At 44.3% G+C, this 16,210-nt stretch overlaps 1 protein-coding gene across 12 annotated transcripts in view; it reads left to right on the top strand.

The window, feature by feature from the left end:
• Positions 1-16,210, top strand: part of Elmo1 (engulfment and cell motility 1) — a 578,859-nt gene that overhangs the window by 113,516 nt on the left and 449,133 nt on the right. For 2 of the 12 annotated variants that reach the window (XM_087195839.1, XM_021254581.2), the window contains one exon: positions 7,106-7,156. The exons of the other annotated variants lie outside the window; for them this stretch is intronic. The gene's annotated coding sequence lies outside the window, so the exon portion shown is untranslated. The remainder of the gene's footprint in view (positions 1-7,105; positions 7,157-16,210) is intronic. 12 annotated transcript variants of the gene reach the window in all.

Below are 16,210 nucleotides of genomic sequence, written 5' to 3' on the forward strand. Positions count from 1 at the left end.
TCAAGTGGTCTTGGTGACAAAGGTACCCATCTGAAGCCCCACAGACCCTTGAAAGTCTCCTTTGCTTTGCCCACAGCTGAGCTCCTTGGGCAGGCAGTTCTGCCTGGTGCTGAAGGGTATGGACTTTGAGGTAGACTGATAGGGACTCAAAATTGGGCTCTGCCATGATCTCACACATGACCAGGAGCATGTTTAGTGCTTTGTAAGGGAGAATTGACAATATAAATCCTTCCTAGTGTTATGGTAATGCTGTGAGATAATCACTCAGCGGTCTGCTTCATAGTGGTAATCATTAAAAGCCAATTATAATTCTTCTGTCTGGTACATAAAATAGAACAAGCTTCTCATGTTTCAGGCAAGACTGGAACCAATAATACAGACTTTCCCTTGAATACATAAAAGCCAGCTCTTTAGCCTGAAAAAGCATAATTCCCAAGGCATTTAAGTCCTGACTGCCTGGCAAAAGAAAATTGAAAGACAATTGAGCCCCACATAAAGGGCCTCGAATTCAGATGGGTCTGTTAAGACCCCAGGAATAAAGACAATGGGTCAGATTTCTAGAGAATGGGGTCCAAACCTTGCGCTGCAGAAACCAGAAATCATGAAATAGTCCTGCACTGTTTTTTGGTTTGTTAGTTTTTAAATTTCTTGTGTTTTAGATTAGATCAGATTTTCTAAATTTTGGTAGTATTGACATTTTAGGCCTGATAAATCTTGGCTGTGAATGATAGCATTTGAACCCCATCCTGGCCTTTACTTATTAGATGCCAGTGGCACCCTTTCCCCAGTGTGACAGCCAAAAATGTCCCTGGAGATTGCTACATGTGCCCTGGGCTCTAGACCAAAGTCCCCCCTGTTGAGAACAGACTAGATTGGGGTTCCCCAGCTTGTCTCCATATCAGAACTGCTCATGAAACTTACTGAAAATACAGAGAAGATTATTTGGTCAGTGTGATTCAAGATCCAGGAATTCCTGTTTTGATCAGGGTTTCCTGGTGAGATGCTCATGCCATTGGAAAGCACCGTTGTGAGGCCCTCAGAATTTCTATCTGCTGGCAATACCTCCGCCTCCCATGGTAACTTTCAGGGAGTCCCTTAAAGGCAGCATCTCAAGATGGTCCTAATAATTATCAGTCTCTCCTCATTACAGAGAATGCCAATGTAGCACCATCACAAGTTCCCTTTATGCCCGATAGGAAAGGTGTGATAAAGCCTGTGGATGCTGTACTATTGCTTTTGTGCTGACCCCCGTGGGTAGCGAGAAATTGGAGGAGAAATAGTTATCCCTCACCTGATTTTTGCAACTGTTGGATTTGGCAATGTAACAGCCATTTCTTAACCGTCCTTACAAATAAAGTGATGGGGGTACTTCCTTTTATAGTTTAGCTCATGTTTCTTGTGGGATAGTATGTATAACCTCATAAGGTCTTAGCATGTGCCAAGCTTTGGAAGAGAAAGCCAGCAAATACATTTCCCACCTCGACTGACAGCTGAGATTAATTGAGTGGGAATGAACCCCAGAGTCCATTCCACTTTCCCTTTGGAAAATGATGAGCATCATAGTTTGATTTGCTTTCTGGCAGGTCCAGGAGGTTGTTCTCTGCTCTTCAGCTTCCTTCCACACTGCTGTGTGGGAGGGGAGCTGGGGCAATGCAGGGCAGTCTTGTATCAGCTGTATTGTCTTGAGAGTCGGTGGCCAAAACCTTGTCTATTTCTAGAATCTTTTGTGTGTGTCACATGTGTGCTTCATAATTCTGTGAGGTCAGCTGGCGATCGATGGCCATTTTCTTTTCATTTTGGTACTGGGGAGCAAACTCGGGACCTTGCGGTTGCAAGGCAGGCTCCGGAACCACTAAACTAAATCCCCAGCCCCAATGGCCATTTTCCAAAGCAGTTCTGAAAGTCCTTTTTCCTGAGTGTCTTCACGAGCTGTGATAAAAAATATGGTGAATGTTGTTGTCAAATGCCATCCAACTGGAAAGGCAGGCTTGTAAAAATATGACGCTGTGTCCTCATCCACCTTATTCAACCTACCTGGCCCCATGGATGGGACTTCTAAGCTGTTCCCCAAAGTCAAAATGGCCATGAAAGTTCAAAATTTTGAATCCATTCAGGACATTAGAGCAGCCACAATGGTACAACTAAGGATACTTAGGAAAGAGGACTTTCAGAACTGCTTCGGAGAGTGGCAAGCGTGATTGGATAAGTATGCTTGAAGTGAGGGCTGGGTATTTTTATAGGGATTCAAGGCAGTGTGTCCTTTACTGTTAACAAATTTTAAAAATAAATGTAAACATTCACCATGGTTTTCAGTCACACATGTATGTACATTTCAATAGGAAGAAGGCTGCTGAGTTCCCAGAAAGGGGCAGCTTGTTCTGGATAAAGGCAGCTTGTACCTTTTCCCTTGGGCTATGTTGACATGATGAGCAGTGTGCCCAGAACTCTGGGGAAATGCAAGCAACCTTGGGGAAATGAAACGTGCTTCCATACTTTCCTTTTTGGACTTCTCCAAAGGCCTGCTGGGTCTTCTTAGTCAGTAGCATCATCATGATGTGTGACAGGACCCTCCTCCTCTTCCCTTACAGCCCCCCACACAGCCAGGCCTGTGGGGCCTCCTTTCCAGCTGGCTCTGGGTTCTGCTCTCCTGTGCACACTCACTGCCTCTCTCCAGCTTGTCTGTGTGGGGTGACTGTAGTAGCATCACACTGGCCTCCAGGCGTCCGCTTCTGCTTCCCTTGCAGTCCCTCTCCCAGTCTGGCCTTGGCCGGTGGCTCTTCCATTGCCCTTAGAATGAAATCTGGGCTTCATTGTTGTGGTTTCTGGAACCCTGTTCTCCCCAGTCCTTGCTGCTTTCCCAGCCTTGTAGAGAGTGATCGTGGCTTCCTCCTGTGTGTTTCATCTCATGTTACTTTTTTTTTTTCAAATCCCTTCCTTCTTCACAGCCTTTCTCTTAACTGGAAATTGTATCCCTCTTTTCTCTGTCTGTCCAAGTCCTGTTCATTCTTCCATCCTAGAGTATAAGTGCGTTGGATAGAGGTCTCTCTAACTCTGCAGATCAGGTGAGGGCCATTGCTAGGTGCATTTGTGACACCAGTGTGAAGTTCTGCACGCACCTGGTGTGTTCCCTGTGCCCCACACAGTGCCTGGCACATGGCAAGCTTATAAAAATGTTCCTTGAGCAAAGGAGATGGATGATATTTGCATTGTGTGTGTGTTTGTTGATACAGACAGTTTAATTATGAAAATGAGCTACTGTGAGAGGACATCCCTTCCCTTTCCCCACCACATATTCTAAATGTATTATTACATTTTATGACTTTACTTTATGAAGATCTATGTGGGTCACCCATAAAGCCATCCATAGTCAAAAGACAACAATTTATGAGAAGCCATATCCATCTTCAAAATGATATAGACTACTCATTCCCCTGGGACAAGTTCATGGAGATCTGTTTGGATCTATCAGCCTCATAATCATAACATGGTTATAATTTCCATCTGTCACTTCTCTCTTGACCTTCCGACCCATATAAATGACCATCCATTTGCCTTGCCCATCCAGATGTCCTTTGCACTTCAAAGTCTAACAGCCTTCAAGCCGTCGAAGCCCTTAACTTTCTTGCTGACAAATGTGCACGTCCACCTAGTTAGCTGAACCCATGTGTCTTTCTAGATGTTTCAGCTTTTCTCTCTCTAACCCTGACCCTAACCCTAACCCTATGCCAACAGATTGTGAGTAGAAAGTAGGTGGCTATACACTAAGAATAGGTGAACATGAGGAAAAAAACCAATTAGAAATTTTAGAGATAACAAATATACATACAGCAAGTATAATGTTAAAAAATCAAGAGCAACAGAAAACTAAAACCCAAAACTTACAGATGAAGTAACTCCAGAATGGATTTAGCTAAGGAGAAGATTGGTAAATTGGTGGATGAAAATTAAGGATTAGTTCAGAATATAGCCCGAAAGATTAAGATTTGGAAAAGATGAAGGCCAAGCTGTGTTGAAAAGGGTAAATTGAGAAGTTCCAACCAGTGTTCAATTAGTGGTGCTTCTAACTGAGAAGGGAATGCATGAGAGAGATCCTGCCTGATATCTTATCCCCTTGGAACTGAGGACAGATTTGACAAGCAAAGTCCAGGAGCCCTGGATTTGGCTGGTTGGATGGGTAGAGGCTTTATCTGAGGAGCTGTGTGGACTTAATCCTCTGTCCAAGACATGGGGAAATGGCAAGTATGTAAGCAGGAAGTGACATGATTTGTACTTTCAGGTGGCCCCAGTTTGGTAATTATCTCATGAGAAGTAAGATGGAATGAGAGAAGCTAGTTAGACTGCTCTTACAGCAACCCAGTCAAGAAATATCCATTCCATGGCCTTGGGTGGTGACAGAGAAGAGGGAGAGAGGTAAAGTGCGTATCACACTGAGACGTATTAGAAGACTCATTTTGTAGGAATCTGGGGCGTGATTATATACGGGTGTTAGAAGGAGGTGTTAAGGATGATTCCAAGGTTCCTTATAGGAATGACTGGACAGATGGTGGTGACATCTACCAAGATAAAATATGCTACTAAAGGAATGTGTAGGTGGACTCGTATTCTTCATGGACAACTTACAAATGGGTACAGAAAAATGGGTCAGGTGTCAGTTGGATCTCTTTCCATATTTCCTTTGGGTTTTGACACACTGACCAATTACCCAATTTACCGGTCTCAGACTCCAGCAAAATAACCTGTTGTTAGACAGCACACCCAATTATGCTACTTTTTTTGTCTAAAAACCTATGATGAGTTGTCTGTAGGACATAGGATTTAGACATATTTTGCTTTTGGCCTGCCTTTTTAACTACTCTGTCATTCATGAGACATTGCCACCTTCTCTAGGCACACCATGAACCTTCATTTAGTTACACCTTTGTACCTGCCCTATCTTCAGCCAAAAATGCCCAAGGTAGTCCAAACAGTATCTACTTTTAATTGCTTCTCTGTTCCCAGAGGGAGAATAAAGAGGAAGGGTTAGAGTCACCTCAGATGGCAGGGCTGGCAGGACTGGGGACCTGCCCAGTGTCAAGGGCAAGGAAGATGTAATACTCATTACATATCATAATTGTGGAAAACCAGGAGATGGACACCTTGAGAATTGAAAGGGAGTTTTGTGAACATATGGATGGATCTGCAGTCAAGTTGAGGTGGCCGGGAAATAAAGGGACCACAGAGAAGTGGGGTTGGAGGTTGTGATTTGGGCATTAAAAGTGAGAAGAGGCTGGAACAAGAAGGTTTGTCCCCTGGGAGAGTAGATGCTGTCACAAATTTTGGTGTTAGTTTGAGATTTCTTCAAAATTTATGTAGTTAATGCATGAGGAAGGATCACCTACTGTTCTCATGGTAATGCCGAATATTCTTCTGCAAATACCATTTGTCAAGAACTTCCCATGTACCAGGGACCAAGATCCTCAGAGTTTCACCAGCCTTCCCCTCAAATATTAGCTCTGGATAAGTGGGCTTGTTGTTCTTGGTTGCAACGATTCTACATTTAGGATGGTGTTAAAGAGCAAGAGTTCTGGACTTGTATAGGTCTGGATTAAAATTCTGACTGTTACCCATGCTGTGATGCTTTGAGCAGGTTGCATAGCATCCCAAGCTCCTAGGAGAGTCTTCTTATTAGTAAATAGACTTAGTGATAATGCCATTTTCACATTATCACATGGGGCACATGTGATAGTCAGTCAGTAAATTGTAGCTACTAGTATTACTGTTTTTACATCAGAAGGGCTGGCCAAGTGATGATGGACAGTAGAAGTCTAGGCTGATGATATAGTGAAAGGAGGGGAATTCGGAGAAAGGATGTGACCGTTGATTGCATATTTGTCAAGGCTGTGATTCAGCCTCAAATTGCCACTACCACAGTAATGGGACATTTGTCTTGAGATTTAGAAGCCCAAGTCCTTCCACTACCTGCTGGCAAGATTTCTCAGCAGATCATAACCATTCAAAATAGTAAGAAGAGGGCCAGGGATTTAGCTCAGTGGTTTCATCACCTGCTGAGCAAGCGCAAGGACCCGAGTTCGATCCCTGGTACCTTTTAAAAACAAACAAACAAACAAACAACAAAATAGGAAACAGAGCCAGGCACAGAATCTCAGCATTCTGGGAGACTGTGGCAGGAGGATCACAAGTTCAAGCCCAGCATGGGAAATTTAGGGACTGTCTCAAAAGGAAAAATAAAGGGCTGGGACTGTATATCACCCTGAAAGTTGAGTTTAATTTCCAGTACTCAACACACACAAGAAAAGAATGATGAACTGGCGTCCATGCATCTACCCCGAGATACAGAGACCAACTGCTAGTGCATAGAGATGAATAAAATGGGCTAAAAATGAAACAAAAAATGTGAGCTTCCTCCTTGATACTGTCACCACCAGTTCACTCCATACAGTTTTCTGACTGGTGTCCTACTTTCCATCAGAGTTCCTCTGCAGTGTCTGAGCCTCCATAGACCTGTGTTTAAATGGAAGCCCTGCCCTACTCTGTCGGCAGAGGTGCTCTGGCTGCCTTGTATCTTCTCATCTCATCGGGTAACATCCTGGCTGTCAGAGTGGGTGGTCGTTTCTGTTTCTATGTGCTTGGTCTGACTTTATTTGTAAACGATGCACATGAATATACTTAGCCTTCGGCCCATGATCTTGACCCAAATGAACAGACTATTTCACACAGAGGAAGGTAGGCAGATCACAAGACCTCATCCCCTCAGTATGAAGCATTCATTTCCACACACAAGAGGACACCTGATTATAAGGGCATGGAGGACTCATACAGCCTGTTGGTGAGGCTGGAGCCACTTGGAGGTACTTGGAAAAGACACATATTAAGAAAGATTCACAAAGACATGCCAGAGGATCTCTGTTGCTGTCAGAGCTCATGACATTTTAGGGGAAAAAAGTCGTTCCTTATATCCATGGCAATACTGATACGGAACAATATAAAACAGGCAAGGACTAGCAAAGAGAGTCACAAAAGATCACGCTTGATTCAAGTAGCGCTTTTCTTTTGTTCATCTCAATATTTCTGCCTTCCATAATTGTAGTTTTCCTTCCAATTAAAGGGAAATTCAGCTCCTACTGAGTGGAAGCTGTAAGACGACCTAAAAGAGAAGGTAGGTTTGCTTGTCTTCAACCCTCTGACACATTTAGGTGCTAATTATTTATAGCTTTGCTCATCCTCATGGCCCAGTGACTTTTATGACAGGGAAATTTGTACTTTTTATCTGGATAAAATCTCATATCCAATTAGTTTCAAGAAGCTTGAAAGGCGTCCTTTTTTAGTAGACCATTTTTGGAATGAATCATCACTTGCCAAGAGAAAGGTGGCCTCGCCTTTCATCTTTCAGTTTTTGAAATGAACGTGGTAACATGAGGTTACTATTTTGGGGGTGCTGTTGTGCCCCCTGTCGTTTTTGAGAGTGGCTGGAGTCTTGAGTCAATGGTCCACATTGCAACTGTTGTCCAAAGACCCGTTCTCTAAGAGCCAGCCACGGTGGCCCCAGGAAAATGCGCTTCTGTCCTGATCTTTCAGACTAGTTAGGCGGTTATTAGAACAGTGTACACACCCCTCTCAGAGCACATGAGATCCCTCCACATTAAAAGGTGTGGCTCCCAAGTGTGGTGCAGACTCACAAGGAGCCCAGGAGAAGAATGAAAGTGTAACGAAGTGACTGGTATCATTGACTAATGTCAGGGGCACCTGAGGGGACTGGCTGGGTTCCTGTACATTAAAGTTTCCCCAAGTCACATGGTTCGAGTTGCCGTCAACCCTCGTACCCTTTCTCAGTGGTGTCCGGACACCGGGAAGCTGGTTTCTTTTCTTCCTGGGCCAACATGGCTCATGACTGCTGTGTGGAATATGTTCAGTGGATTTCCATCTGTGAAAGCAAAGGAAAATCCCAAGTGCTCTGTTGTGACGTCCCAAAGTGTCAGAATAAAGCATTTGTCAGATTCTTTTAAAGCACTGGAGAAGGGTTTTTTGAGTAATAGTACAGGACCAAAAACTTTAAGCCTTTGTGGAACACAGCTTTGCAAGAAGACTGAAAAATGATGGCTGTGTGAAAAGGCGATGCACAGTGGTGACTGGGGTTGGTTTTGTCCTCCAGTTCTGTGCCACCTCTAGCTGCCCGCCGGAACCTCAGCAGTGATCAGAAAGAGACCATACAAAAAGGAAAGAAGCTAAAAAGTCTGGAAACAAAAATGAGCTCTTGCAAGGACTTGGCAGTTAAACAACTGGTTGTGACGGAATGTCTTAGAGGCAGCCTGACTTCAAAAGAAGTGTAGCGAGTTGGCAAAACACACAAAAAGGAGCTTAAGAAAAAGCAGACTCGGGCCTGGTCGTGCGCACTTATAATGCCAGCATTCTGGGAGGCTGAAGCAGGAGGATCACAAGTTCTAGTCCAGCCCAGGCAACTCAGTGATTTAGGGAGGCCTTCTCTAAAAACAAGAGGTGAAGATGTAGATCAGTGTGAAAGCCCTGGTTTCAATCCCCAGTACCACAGATAAAAAGAATAAGGAGCAGGATGAGGCAGGGACCAATGGCAGGCAGCACAGAGGTCCAGATTCCCTGTGAGGAGGAATGAGGAATCGGATACTCATTCATTCATTTGTGTAATTTCTTCATCCAGCCATTGTTTAAAAGTATCTAGAGAATGTCCAAACAGCCAGTATAGGAAATGAAAGGACCTATTTGTGGGTGTCTTGTACATCACTTCTCTGTATGTAGCAGGTGCTAGCTAGTCCAGGGATCTGATATCATTATTCCGCTTCATCTTCACAACACTACTTTGTGCAAGGGAATGTTTCTGCCTTCATTTCAGAAGAGAAAACAAATGTTGAGAGAAGTATGCTTACAATTACAAAGCCAGGTACTACAGAAACTGAGATTCAGTCCCAGGAAGTCTTTTTCTAAAGTCGTTCAAGTGTTCACAGTCGAGTGAAGGTGGAGAGAAGCAAGTAGTTGATAAAGCATCACCATCCTAAGTGCTTTTCAGGAGTCTGTTCACTTGTCTCGTCGCTTGGATGGAGCCAGGCCGTCTTTTAGGTGGTGTCTGTGTCAGGGCAGGCGTGAGCCTGAGTGTGGATTTCAGAAGGGAGGCAGAGGCCCATGGTGTGGGGCTGCTAACAGGAATGTGGATGCATGGGCGGGGTGTTGCCAGCCACAGCAGGCAGGTATCAGGTGGAAATACGGCAGCACCAGGGCCTGTGTAGAGTTCCCAGGCCAGGTGTCTTGGCTAACAGAAAGCAACAGGTGGATGAGCTGTCAGGGGCCACCAGGGGTCATTAGGCGAGGCTGGAGGGGCTCTGATGAGGGACAGCAGCTGGAGTCCCCTGGGAAGGAGCCTCCTGGCAGGCTGTCCTGGCCACCTCCTAAATAAACAACCCAGATGTACGAAGGGCCTCTCCGGTATCTTAAAGGAACATGTACCCTGGGTCACAGAGTGATCAGATTTTTTGAGAGGTAAGAGGGAGGTCAAAGGAGAATCTAGTTCAGTAAAGTGCCAGTATTAAGAGAGAAGGTGTGGCAGACATGGGTATAGATTCATGGACTTACCCAACGGCTCATGCAGGAGCAAATGTTAGAAGAAGGATCAAGATGGGAGATACGGATTGTGGAATTTTCAGGTTTGAGATTTTAGTAAGGGCACAGACGAGATCAAAGGAATAATACCCACTTGGAGGAACGGAGGGGTCGATTAGAAATGAACTGCTGGAAATGTGGCCATTTTCAGGAATCTAGCTTATTCCATGAACCGAAGGCCGAAAATCTTTTTGTACTGGAAATTTGCTTTCTGGACTTCTTTTCTGTGGTCGATTAAATTAAAGAAAGAATTCTTGCTGGGGGGTGTAGTGCAGTCCTGGAGCTTTTGGCTAGCATACTCAAGGCCTTGGGTTCCATCCCTAGCCCTGCCCAGAAAAGCAAAGGAAAAGGAACTCTTAGAGAATAAGAGATAAGGTAAAAAGAGAGTAATAAATCCTTTAAAAGAAAGATAATTTCTTTTTTTTTGGTTGTTTGTTTGGGGTTTTTTTTTGGTACCAGGGATCGAACTCGGGACCTTGGGCTTGCAAGGCAGGCACCAGAACCATTGAGCTAAATCCTCAGCCCCAGAAAGATAATTTCTTGAGCCTAACTTTTGATACATGTTACATCGCCATTCAGATTCACATGGAAATGCATACTCCATTTAACAAATAAAGACATTTTTTCAAACACTAAAAGTTCCCCAGAATAATATAAAGTGAAGAAAGACTTTTGTAGGCTGCAAGAGGACCTCACTGTAGCTAAAGAGAGTGGAAGAAGAATGTAGGTTGGGGCCGCAGTGCATGATCATCTGACCACTGTAACCCTCCAGGTCATTCTGAAAAATATTCCTGATCTTCTGATCTCAGCTCATCGTGGAGTCCCAGAAGATAATTTTGACTTTCAGAACAAAAATCCTAAGGATCTAAATTTGATTTTTATACAAGTTAGGGAAACCTGCTCAAGCAGTTAAAATACTTTTGCCTCAGTATTCTAAATCTAAATATTTTCAAACTGAGCCTAGAAATTAATTGTTAGTTTCTTTAGGGCTTGTAGGGTCACTGGGAGAAGAACCAGTTTCTTCCTTTTAGATGAAATGTTCTTTCCTCTGGGGCCATTCCACTCAAGGAGGTGAAAGGCAGATGGTTCCAAGAGCCTACAGAGACCCATTCGTGTATAGGAAGCTCACCTCCCTCCAGGTCTCGGAGAACTGGACAGAGAGAGAGAAACTTGTAACCTCTGAGGAGAATGCTAAGGAGCAAGTCTTTAGGCAGAGAGAGACATGTTCGGCTGGAACTTACTTCGTAGGCAATGCGCATGTATCCCACAGGGGTTTCTTTCAAGAAGTAAGAAGAGCTGTGATAACAGGCTTGTGCACTCTGCTGTGGGGTCTTGGCAGTCTTGTCTGCTCAGAGCAGAAGAGCTCACCTGTGCGGTCCTGCTTAGTTATCTGGCTGTTACCTGTTTCATCATCTGTTGTCTTACTCCTGCCTGAGCTGCCTGGCTGGCTCAGTGCTCTTCTAAGCCACTCACTGCAAAACTCCTAGGAAATTGATTCTGTGCAGGGGGCAGTGAGAGTTGTCTTGTGTCCAGCAGCTTATGGCCAGCAGCTGCTTGGAGACACCCAATAGGAGTGTACATGATAGGAAGCGGGAAACATCCGATCAATCCAGCTAGAATAGTTGGCTTCATGTCTGCACTGTTGTTGATTTCATTTTTATATTTTATTTTTTTGCATTGCTAGAAATGAAACCTGGGCCATTGGGCATAGGCAAACACTACCACTAAGCTACACCCTCCGCTCCTATGTTTGATTTTTAAAGGAAAGTTACTGAATGTATGGCTTTTCCATTTAACGGGAATATATTGAGTTTCCTGTTAGATCCTATTAGCACCTAAATTCTCTGGGAACTAGAACTGAGGGTGAGGGTGAGGGAAATTACAGAGATGAATTAAGATTTCTCAAGGGACAAGAAAAGAGCAGTACACAAAGTCCCTGGGAGTGATTCATTTCATGTGCTAAGTACCAAGAGACAGTCATTATATCTCTTGGGGGATGAGGGATGTGTGCTTAGAGATGGCGGCTGTCATGTGGATGTTAAATGTAGGTGAACAGTCAATGTTGGAGGTGGGACAGAAAGGAGAGGGACATTTCAACTGACCAATGGTGCAAGTGGAAGTGTGGCGAGGGGAGCCACCATGATGACAAATGCTTGTAATCCTAGTACTCGGGGAGACTGAGGCAGCAGGAGGATTGCGAGTTCAAGCCCATTGTGTGCAATGTAGCAACTTAATGAGACCACTTCTCAAAATACAAATAAAAAGGGAGCTGGGGATGTAGCTCAATGTGCAACCCCTGGGTCCAATCCCCAGTAGCACATGCATGAGCAGGCACATGCGCATGTACACACACACACACACACACGCGCGCGCGCACGCACCATCTCCGCACTTCGTGTGTGTGTGTTTGTGGCCAACCAAATCCAGATGCATGGGTGGCAGGTACAGAAGAGTTTCTTGAGCTGAGAGCTTTACACTTTGTTGGTAGTGGTCCTTAGGGATTCATGGAGGATGCTGGAACGAAGAGGGGGGGCAAAGTCTAACTCTTGTAGACGTGGAGATTGGGGAGAGTGCGATGTGGAGATTTATTGCACAGTCTAGGGGTGGGATCCTAAGAACAGAGGTGGTGGAAGAGATTTGGGAAGGAGAAAGGGGAAAGGGGTTGCGGAGGAAATGACAGGACTTGGTGTTTTGTCTAGGACCAGATCACAGAGAGGCTGAGGGAGGAGGAAAGAGCCAGGACCGGTTCTCTGGAATGTGCCTGGAGGAATGCGGAAAGGTAGCCAGTAGAATGCAGGAGCTCTGGAGATGAGTTGGGGTTGATTTGCCAGTAGAGCACATGACAGGAGATGGATGGCTGGGATTACTAGTAAGCGGCTAGTACTTGGATGGCCTGGGGCTGGGGCTGCAGAATGGAGGGGTTGTGTTGGAAAAGTCATCAGAGGGCGGGCATTGGGATGAGGCGAGAAGAGAAGGAGGAGTTCAGAGGAGGAGTAGGAGGGGAGAGGGGTATCTGCATAAACTGGTAATAAACGAGACTGAAGAGTGAAGAAATGACAGTTAGTGATCTTCGAGGTGGCAGTGGTGTCACAGTGAGAGTGGAAGAGTCATGGTGAGGCATAGTGGGAGGGGAGGCCTGATGCCCCTGAGGTAGATGGCAGGGTAGGAAACCCTGAGAGTGGAGGTGTTTTGCTGGTACATTTAATAAGTTATCTGAAGCGTAGTTGGAAGTTTCTCTCAGTGAGAGATTTAATGCAAGTGAGTGTTTGGGATCAGCACCACCGACTTAGAACAGCTGAAGTGGATGAGAGCCACCAGAACTGACCAATTAAACAACAGCAGGGAAGACAAGAGTAGACATCTGGAATTAGGAAGCTAGAGGTAAAAGTGGAACTGCGAAGTATTTCTTGGACTTTATGGAAGAGTTGGTTATAAATATCGTGCCAGGTAAGGTGTGATTGAAAAATACACTGAATGTTTAAATTTAAAAAATAACAGTAGAAGACACATTACTATTGATGCCTGCCATCAATACTGTCTCTTGCTTTGAACACACTCATCCCATCGTTCTTGCCACTTTCTGAAGCAGTTCTACAAGTCCTCTTTCATGAGTGTCTTGGGTTGTGCTGTCATAGCTGATTCAATGTCCTGAATTGCATCAAAGCTTTTATTTTTCATGGTCCTTTTGATGTTAAGGACGAGCCAGAAGTTGCATAGTGCCAGATCCGATGAATAAGGTGACTGAGGACACGATGTCATGTTGTCACAAGCCCGCCTTTCTGTTGGATGGCAATAAGCGGCAGCACCTTGTATTTTTACTGCACCTTGAAAAGACATTCATGGAAAGGGACTTCTAGAATGAGTCAGGAATTTGCAAAATTGATGGGCTAAGGGTGCTACAAATGAGGTGAGTATTTTGAGGGGCATTCGTGGAAATGTGTATTTTACTGTAGAAAATTTTTTTAGTTAAACAATTACTGTATATTTTGATGAAACCTAATATCCTAGAAACTCTGGAAAAGGGCTTTTAAATAGAAGTAGAAGGGCTGGGGAGTGGGCCTTGGGGCCAGCCCTGTTCTTATACGACACTCGTTTTAGTCAGCTCAGATATGTGAAAGGCGTTCACTTTACCGTCATTCCTTTCCATCTGTGGTTTAGTTTTTCTTTAATCTTTATTGAATCTCTAAGCTTTGTGTTTTCATGGTCTTTATTCCTTTCATATATTTCCCTGACTTCAGGTTGTTCTAGGTATAATAGTACCCTAGGGACCTTTGCCTTTTTACCTAGCTTCTGTATATATGAATCAGACTTGAATTAAAATTTGAATCACTCTCTGAGGGTCCTCAGCTAAAAAGTATAATTCTGGGAATATTTGCTTTTCATGCCTTGACCTACCTCAACAATAACCATTTTGGTCTGATCTGTAGCTCCAATGTCATTTAAGACCAAAACCCAAGCCTAGTGTCATGCTTTGTTTTTGAAGGTACAAGTAAAAAGAGTTAGGGCTTGGTGACCATGACATATGGTGTCCTGAGAGGTCTCTTGCGGCTGGAAATGCAAAATCTTCATCTTATGGGAACAGTTTTGTTCCTAACGTTCCTTTGCTATTGGTTATGAGACCCTATTTACCCCTTAGCTCTTCACTAGAGCCATCAAGAGTGGACAGATTGTTGCTTAGGACTTCTGTGACATGTGACTTCTCCGCAGAGCCCATCACCGCCGTTTCTAAAATTATTTGAAGGGAGATTGACTCAGGCTGTTCAGAATACACCCACGTCATTCTCTTCCTTCATACTCTTGGTTCTTCTGAAGGACATTATGTTAAGTAAAATAAGTCTGACCCGGGAAGACAAATGCTACATGTTTTCACTTGTATATGGAAGCTAAAATGTTGATCTGAGGAAAGTGGAGAATAAAGGAGAGCATGGGAATGGTATGAGGAGGCCCGGGATGGAGAGAACATGGTGAATGGGTACAGAGATCGAGTGGGACAAGGAGAATAACTTCTTTTTTGGTAGTGAGGATCAAATGTAAGCCTCAAGCATGCTTAACGTGGGCTCTACCATTGAGCTACACCCTGGCCCTGGAAGAATGACTTCTAATGTTCTGTAGAACAGGAGGATAGCTTAGGGGTCAATAGCACTTAAGTGAATATTTCAAAATAGGTGGTAGAGAGGATTTTGAATGTTCCCAACGTCCACCAAAAAATGATACAGTTTGAAGGGACAGATATGCCAGTTACCCTAATCAGATCATTCTGCATGGTATATGTGCATTGAAATGTTACATTGTACCCCATAACTAGGTACAGTTCCTGTAGGTCAACCCAAAATAAAAATATATTAAAATATTAAATAAAATTTAAAAATAACTTTTAAAAAGAAAAAAAGAAAGACATATTCTTGGCTCTCCTTTCCGAACCCACTGTATTCATAGTGGTTGGCAGAGGCAGCCATGGGATTCATGGAAGTGGCAGGCAGGACAGCCTTTGTATTCACGAACAGGGCAGATGGAGCAGCTTCGTGCCCCTGAGCCAGGATGCCAGGAAGACTCGGGCTCTCAGATGACACAGGAGTCCAAGGAGGCTCACTCTTTTAGGAGGTTTAGGCTTTTTATAATTAATTCCTTTTTAATTTAAAATAGCTTAATTTTTTCAATTTTTTCCCAACATCCCTGAGAAATGTGCAGCTCCTTTTCCCATTTTACAGATAAACTAGTTGGGGTTCAGCAGACTGTGAAAGGGATAGGTTTGCTGCAGACAAATGGACACAGGCAGGATCTGAACTGGCCTCTCTGGTTCAGAGTCTCTTTCCGGATGCCACATTGCCCTTCAGAGGGACAGGAGTGGACCATGGCTTATTTTGTTGTTTGTTTGTTTTTGTCTTGTTTTGTGCTACTGGGGATCGAACCCAGAACTTTCACACTGAGCTACATCCCCGACCCTTTTTTAATTTTTTAAAAATTTTGTTTCAAGACAGGGTCTCCATTGGTAAGTTGTTCAGGTTGGGCTTTAAGTTAAGATCCTCCTGGCTTAGTCTTCCAGAATACTGGTATTACAGGTGTCCACCAGCACACTCAGCTCTATAGATAGCTATTTAAGGGATGTATCTCAAAATCCAAGCCCCCATACTGCACTTCTCTGATTGCCATTCCTCTCTTCCCCCTCCATTTCTTGTCTGTGATTTGTTGTTTGGGTTAGTACACCTGTCCTCACCCAGGAGACAGTGTCTGTTTGCATCCAAAGCAGAAAGAGTTTCGGCATCTCTGGGCAAGCTGGGGTGTCTCGTGCCCACATTCCTTCTATGTTGGGGGTGGGGCAGGCGGTGCACAATGGTGGCTGTCGGGGTGAGAACACAGCTGCAGGCACCTGCCAGTTGACAGCCTGGCACATGGTGTCATGGTCGCATTACCCGAGTGTGTCTGGCTCAAGCTGCTGCGTGACTGGCATTTATCAGGGTCTCATTGGAGAGAAGAATTCTATGTACTTTGTAGGAACGGTTTTACAGTGCTTCATATTACATTTGCCACATGTTCTCATAAAAACACTGGGTCCAAGCCCCAAGGCTGTGGGCCTGATGTGTGCCCT

The sequence above is a fragment of the Heterocephalus glaber genome, unplaced genomic scaffold, assembly GCF_053883595.1.
Source record: "Heterocephalus glaber isolate CG9 unplaced genomic scaffold, H.glaber_assembly_v1.0 deba00001610, whole genome shotgun sequence".
NCBI lineage: Eukaryota > Metazoa > Chordata > Mammalia > Rodentia > Bathyergidae > Heterocephalus > Heterocephalus glaber.